Source organism: Lissotriton vulgaris, chromosome 2_1 (assembly GCF_964263255.1).
Source record: "Lissotriton vulgaris chromosome 2_1, aLisVul1.2, whole genome shotgun sequence".
NCBI classification, from domain to species: Eukaryota; Metazoa; Chordata; class Amphibia; order Caudata; family Salamandridae; genus Lissotriton; species Lissotriton vulgaris.
In genome coordinates, this window is record NC_141687.1 from 1,739,620,598 (window position 1) to 1,739,628,075 (window position 7,478).

A 7,478-nucleotide genomic window follows, 5' to 3' on the forward strand; every position below is an offset into this window, starting at 1 on the left:
AGAGACTGGAGGAGCGTGACATTTGCTTCTCTGTAAATACACATAATTTCAGCAGAATTACTGGTATTTTAGTGAAAACTGCAATTTTTTACACGAATGGAGCATTTGCTGTAATTTTTTATAGAAAAAATGGCATGCAATTCCAAAAGATGGAATAATAAGAGTAATTTCGAGAATTCTGCCTAACAGTAAAACAAAATTACAGAAATTATGCGAATTACGCCAGTGTAATGTAAATTCCGCCAGGCTCATATCTAAATAAATAATACATATTTCAACAGAGCAAGAGCATGGGAAATACTCACTGCACATCACAAGTGCTCAGTGCTTGCTTAATGTGTGCTAGTGGTGGGCACCGGCACTCATATTTGGGGTAGGGCATATTTGTCATCCTTAGACAGTGACCTACAGCAAGAGTGAAAGCGGAAAAAGAAGGCAAAAGAGAAAGGTTAAGAAAGGAAGACAGTGTGTATGAGAAAGAACCTGCAGGAGTGAGATAAAGAAACAGAATTGTTGGAAGATGGAAGAAAGAGGCATGAGGTGGAATCGAGATTTAGCAGCCTCTGTACAAATTAGCACCAGGGACAGGCTCTTAAGACAATTTTGGGCAGTTGTACTTTACCTCCACCAAAACAGCATTGCTCCTCATTATTGGAAATGACCATCTTTAGCTTGGCCTTCCTCCAGATGTTTTGCCTTCACTACCCTGTTTTGCGGAACCCATTTTTGTTGGCCATTGGAGTCTGTGCACTTTACTCTTGCTAATCAATGGTAAAGTGCTTGCACTCTCCCTTTAAAACATGGTAAAATTGGCATCCACCTAATTGGCAAAATGTAATTTATTTATAAATCCATAGTATATTGTACTATATGAACCTAGGGACTTGAATTCGATGCTACACTTGGGTTGAAATGCTACCCACTAACACAGCAGTGCAAAACAAGACTCCGGTTTGCCCTAGCAGCCTGTAGTGCAGTTTAACTCCAAGGGTCAGTTGGCTGATTTCCTGTGTGATCTATAGGGATATAACAAGTTGTAGAAGCCTTTCCTGCTTCTCAGCTGTCCCAACCAGACTGGACCTGACCAGGCCCCCAATGCAAGCCCCTGCGGGAATAAGTACTGACCTCCAAGTGTTTTCCTCAATCCCACCGATCTGGGATCCAACCAGATTAATCTCGCCTCCTTGTTGGGCTGAGGGGGAGGGTAGAAAGTTGAAATGGTAACAGATTAATTGAGATGGAATGGGGTAAACAACCTTGAGAAGTAAAGCCTCTTCCGATTGTGTAAACCACTTAGTCCAAAGAAGCATGTGCTGGGCGGATGGATGCTCAGTGCATGCAACTCACTAATGTACCTCACAGAAGTAATGGCCTCAGAAAAAAACTAGTCAATAATCCTGTTGAGGTGCTCCAAATGATCACCAATCAAGAATTTCATACAAGGTTTAAGATCCATTAAGGCATGACAAAAGAGTTGGGGGAAACATGTTTGTTAGTCACTTAAAAAATCTCATCATAACCAGGAAAGTTAAACAGGGATGGCTAGTCAGGAAATCAGAAAAATGCTGACAGGGCGGCACTGTATCAATTCCTGGTGCCCACTGTGCTGCAGTGGTGGGATGTCAAGATCTTAAGACAAAGGACCTCCGACAGGACAGCCTAGAAGGAATCCACATTCTGCTCTACACGCCAAGTGACAAATCTGTTCCAGAGTAAACAATTGCGATGGAGCGGTGATGAACGGACAATATTATGTGGACTATTATTGGAACTTGCACGCCCCCACTCAATTTTCAGGCAGGAAAGCTTGGAAGGCTGGGGTTCGATATCTGTCACACTGAATGGGTAACAAGTTCATCCATGAGAGAAGGCGAAGGGGATCAATGGGCAGGGCACAGAAAGTTTTCATACCACACCCCTCTCAGCCAGCCCGGGGTGGTGATGATGACATCTTAGGCCCAAGTCGTAATGAAGCGTTTTCAGAACTCGAAGAATGTAAGGGTATGGGAATATATGGGCAAATTTAATGGAAAATTCCATCTCAATCGGAAAGAGTTCCCCTGAAGCGAATAATTGCGACCAGAAAACCACTGACAGTGGACACTGTTGAGAGTAGCAAAGACAGCACACTTGAGGGGTCCCCACAGGGTAAATATGTGCACATCAACTTGTGTTGCCAAGATTACACCAACGGAGGCCATTATCCCTGATGTTTAGAGAGCCGAACAGAGGGTGGACATCTAGCCCAACCCAGTGTGCCAAAGCCCAGATTCTCAACGTGTCTTGACAGAAGGTGGGAGACCACGCCTCCCTGCTTGCTGATCTACCACACTTTCATACGGTCTGTCCATATCTGGACCGTCTGAGAAAAGAAGTGAGAAAGACTAAACGCCAGCCAAATCACCCCTAGTCTGAGTAGGTTGATGTACAATGCCTGCTCTTCTGGACACAAGAGGCATCTGATCTCCATCTCCTTGTGAGCATCCCACCCGAGGGTGGATACTCCTGTCACCATGAAAGCCATGGCTGGTGGGTGGTAGAAGGACATCTCTGAAACAGGTGCTCTCCAATGACCACCATGCCAGATCAACTGCAGTGTCATTGGAGAAAACAATAGTCATTTACAGATCTTCCTCACGCCGGACGTATTGCCTGCAGAGGCACCACTGGAGAGCTTCCATGTTCCAGCAAGCGCCCACAACCAGGAGGATGTTAGAAGCCAACAGACCATGCAGGCAAAGAAACAGGACTGTAATCCATGCTTCCTACAGAGACATTGCAATCATATCTCCAATGTCCCAGATCCTCTGAGGAGGAGGAACAGCTTATAAAGATATTGTGTTCAGTACTGCTCCCATGAACAATAGGTTTTGAGAGGGCTCTCGGTTAGACTTGAGCACGCTGATGGAAAAACACAAGTCTAAAAGCTGCAACGCTGTTCTATGCAGGTGACACCACCATCTTCAGCAAGCCAGCTCTGAGTAGCCTGTAATCCAAGTAGAGGAGGATACAGAGATCCCTGGCTTCTTGAGACGAGCTACACCCTTGCCATCACAACGACCAAAGATTCTGATGTCAGACCAAATAAGAGAACTGGAATTTGTAGTTTTTAGACCAGACCCATGAAGTGAAGGTACCTTCAATGCAACTGCAGAATCTGTATGTGGAACAGGTATCCTGCAAGTCGAGGGACACCTTCTAGCCTGCCGCTTCCAATGCCAGAAGAACCGGAGTCAGGGACAGAATCTTCAACTTTTTTTGCAAAGGTAAAACTTCAAGAGCCAAGGTCTAAGATCGGACAAATAGATCGGACAAATACAGCTATCCTTTATGGAAGCTAGGAAGTACAGAGAGTAGCACCCCAGCCCATCTTCCTCCTCTGGAATCAACTCCACTGCTCCTTTGTGCACCTAGAGGGTGACTCCGCAGGAAGCAGCGAACGCCAGGTGACCTTTGGATTGATACAATACAAAGGACTCAATGCTCCCTGTTCTTATTGTGTTTTCTCCTCTTTTCTGTGAGAGTTCTTATTGTGTTTTCTCCTCATTTCTGTGAGAGGAATTCGGGGAAGGAGAGCATGTGGATGGAGATCTTGATTGTGAATGAGATGGGCATTGAGTACGGCACTTGTTGCGGGCCATGAAAAGTCTGGACATGCATTCTTTAATGGCCTTGGGGTTCATGCTGTTGCCCAGCTCACATGACCATCATCATGTCACAACCCTAGGCATGACAAGCAGGGGTTAGTAACTGGCATGTGCCCAACAAAATCATGAAAGGGTTGAACCTTGCTTTTGCGCAGAGGTTTTTTGTTTTGAGAAAAAAAACCTCTTAAGACGTACTCAAAAATAGAGGAAAAAGTCTACAGATCTGCGATAAATAGCAACGAAAAATGAAATTGGCAGTGGGGCACCAGCTAAGGCGTTTAGTGACCTTAATGATATCATTGGGGGCAATGCTTCGGACACCAACATGGAGCCAGCCCCCAACTATGAAGAGCTATGGAAAGGTTTTCTGATCCAGTGAGATGCTTAAAGATGTTCAAAGGTGAACAAACTGCAAGAAGAAGTATCCATTAGAAAAACATACTAAAAATTATAATGCTCCTTTGAGGTTTAATAGTGCCTCCAGTAGGTTGGGCTTCAGCTGCTCACCTGTCGTTCCTAGATATACTACATCTACTACCCTTTAATTGTTTAAGAGTGCCTAATATCACGCCACTACGTAAACTCCATACACCATAATCAATTCCACTGGTGCACATCAATTGCGGTTTCGGTGTATGAGCACCAAAAAGGTTGCGTTGCCGAGGCTATTGCACCCACCAGGTCATCAAACATTATGAACTCACTAATATGGCCTAAACGAATATGCTACTTACCAGTATGCATCTGTTCTTGGCATGTAGGGCTGCTGACATTCATATCTGTGCATAGATCGCCGCCTAGTGTTGGGTCCGGATGATTGCACATTGTTGTCCTGGAAGAGTCTTCGAAGTATCACGAGATAGGTGGCTCCTCCCCTGGACTACAGTGCGCATGGGCATCGACTCCATCCTCAGATTGTTTTTAGCCATTGTGGCCAAGATGGAGTGAAACTAAGTGAATGATGACCATGCTAGAAGTATATGTGAATCCTGCAGCTGCTACGGGCGCCGGGGAGGAGGGCGGGCGATATGAATGTCAGCAGCCCTACATGCCAAGAACAGATGCATACTGGTAAGTAGCATATTCGGTTCGAGGCATGTGGGCTGCTGAATTCATATCTGTGCATAGAATACATAGCAGTCCCTCCATTAACGGCAGCCGCCCGTGCCAGCTGTAGCAGTTTGGAAAAGTGTTTTTAGAACAGCCTGCCCTACAGCTGCCTGCTGTTTGGAGTGCACATCAACACAATAATGCTTTGTAAATGTGTGTGTGGTAGACCATGTGGCTGCTCTACATATGTCTTCCAAAGGAATATTTCCAAGGAAAGCCATGGAGGCCCCCAACTTTCTGGTGGAGTGGGCCCTTGGTGGAATGGTGAGAGTACGCTTGGCTTTCAGATAGCAGATCTGAATACATTTAACGATCTACCTAGCTATACCAGCTTTGGAAATGTGGTTACCTTTGTGTTGTGGCGCACAGGCAACAAAGAGTTGTTTAGTTTTCCTAAAATCCTTGGTCCTATCGATGTAATACATCAGGGCCCTCTTGACGTCAAGGGTGTGGAGCATTCTCTCCGCCAATGACTCAGGATTTTGGAAGAAAACAGGCAATTCAATAGTTTGGTTAATATGGAATTGAGACACTACCTTAGGAAGGAATTTAGGGTTAGTGCGAAGCACCGCACCACCCTGTTAGAATGAATTTGAATAAATGGCTCTTGGATAGTTAGCGCTTGTAGCTCACTAACCCGTCGCAGGGATGTAATCGCTATAAGGAAAGCCGCTTTCCATGTCAAGAATTGAATCTCGCAGGAATGCAGTGGTTCAAAGGGAGGACCCATCAGCCGGGTGAGGAGGAATGACTCGTTTAAGTCCTTCTAGAAAGGCCTTAATGGCAGGCACCCTGAAAAGTGAGAGGTGCTGACTGTTTTGGAGATAAGCGGCCATTGCGGATAGATGTATGCGAATGGAAGCATAGGCCAGATTACATTTGTACAAATGGAAAAGATAACAAATGATGTTCTGAATAGATGCATCTAGCGGGTTAATGTTGTGGTCTGCACAATAAATGACAAATCGCTTCCACTTTGCCGCATAGCATGCTCTTGTGGTGGGCTTCCTCGCCTCCCGGATGATGTCCATACAATCAGGAGGCAAGTGTAGGTAGCCAAACTCTAAGACCTCAGGAGCCAGATCGCCAGGTTGAGCTGTTGCCGATCTGGATGCTGAATGTCGCCATGGCTCTGCGTCAGAAGGCTGGGTGTGAGGCATAGCCTTTGATGCGGTACCACGGACAGTTCCAGAAACGTGGTGTACCATGGCTGGCGAGCCCATGTTGGAGCAACCAGGATGAGAGTCATCGAGTGCTGCCTGAGCTTGCGTGCCACCAGCGGTATCAGAGGTGCTGGGGGAAAAGCGTACGCAAATTTGCCTGACCAGTTCATCCATATCGCATTGCCCTGCGACTGTGGGTGTGGGAACCTGGCGGCGAAGCTTTGGCATTTTGCGTTCTCCCTTGTGGCGAACAGGTCTATCTCTGGATGACCCCACCTTTGGAAGTACGGTTGGAGTACTGATGAATTTATCTCCCACTCGTGCATTTGGTGGCTGTACCTGCTGAGCAGGTCCGCCATCTGATTGTCCTTGCCCGGGAGGTGTTCCGCCTTGAGGAAGATGTTCCTCTGCATGGCCCACTTCCACATGCTCTGAGCCAGATGAGACAGCTGCGCAGAGTGTGTTCCTCCCTGCTTTTGAATGTAGTACATGGCCGTCATGTTGTCCGTCCGGATCAACACTACCTTGTTGCACAGATGTACTTTGAAGGCTTTCAGTGCCATGAAGATCGCCATCAGTTCCAGAACATTGATGTGCATCTTCCTCTGCTGTTGCGTCCATAGTCCCTGCACAGTGTAATGGAGTACATGAGCTCCCCATCCCTGGAGAGAAGCGTCCGTCGTCAGGATGATCTGTGGCACAGGCTCTTGGAACGGTCGGCCATTGCAAAGGTTTCGTTGATTCCACCAATGCAGAGAGTTGTATGCCCGACCGCTCACCAACACTAGGTCTTTCAACTGCCTGTGAGCCTGAGTCCACTGACGTGCTAAGCACTCCTGAAGCGGGGGCATATGTAGTCTCGCGTGCGGGACTATGGAGATGCAGGAGGCCATCATGCCTATCAACTGCATGAACACTCTTGCTGGAAGCGAGTGTTGAGGTCTGAACTTCTGTATCAGCGATTGAATGCTGCTGACCCTCACTGAATTTGGCTGTGGTGTGGCTGCCAGAGTGTTTATGGTCGCACCCAGATACTGCCGTACGTGGGCGGGTTGGAGGTGGGATTTTGGGTAATTCTGTGAGAATCCCAGATCGTGCAGGAGGTGAATGGTGTGGGACATGTGGGCGGCACACTGCTGGGATGACTTTGCTTGGATGAGCCAGTCGTCCAGATAAGGGTAGACATGGATGTTCTGTCTCCTGAGATGCGCCACCACTGTTGCCAGGCACTTCGTGAACACTCTGGGTGCCGTGGTGACACTGAAAGGCAAAACCTTGAACTGGTAGTGCTGGTTTTGTATGGTAAACCGGAGGTACTTCCTGTGTGAAGGGTGCAGTGGAATGTGAAAGTACGCATCCTTTAGGTCTACAGTTGCGAGAAAATCCCCCTGGCTGAGCAACGGGAGCACTTGCTGCAGGGTCAGCATATGGAATTGCTCCGAAAGGATGTAGTGGTTGAGTGGCCTGAGGTCCAGGATGGGCCTGAGGGACCCGTCCTTTTTTGGTATCAAGAAGTACAGGGAGTAGACCCCTGTGCCTCTTTCCTGCACAGGCACGA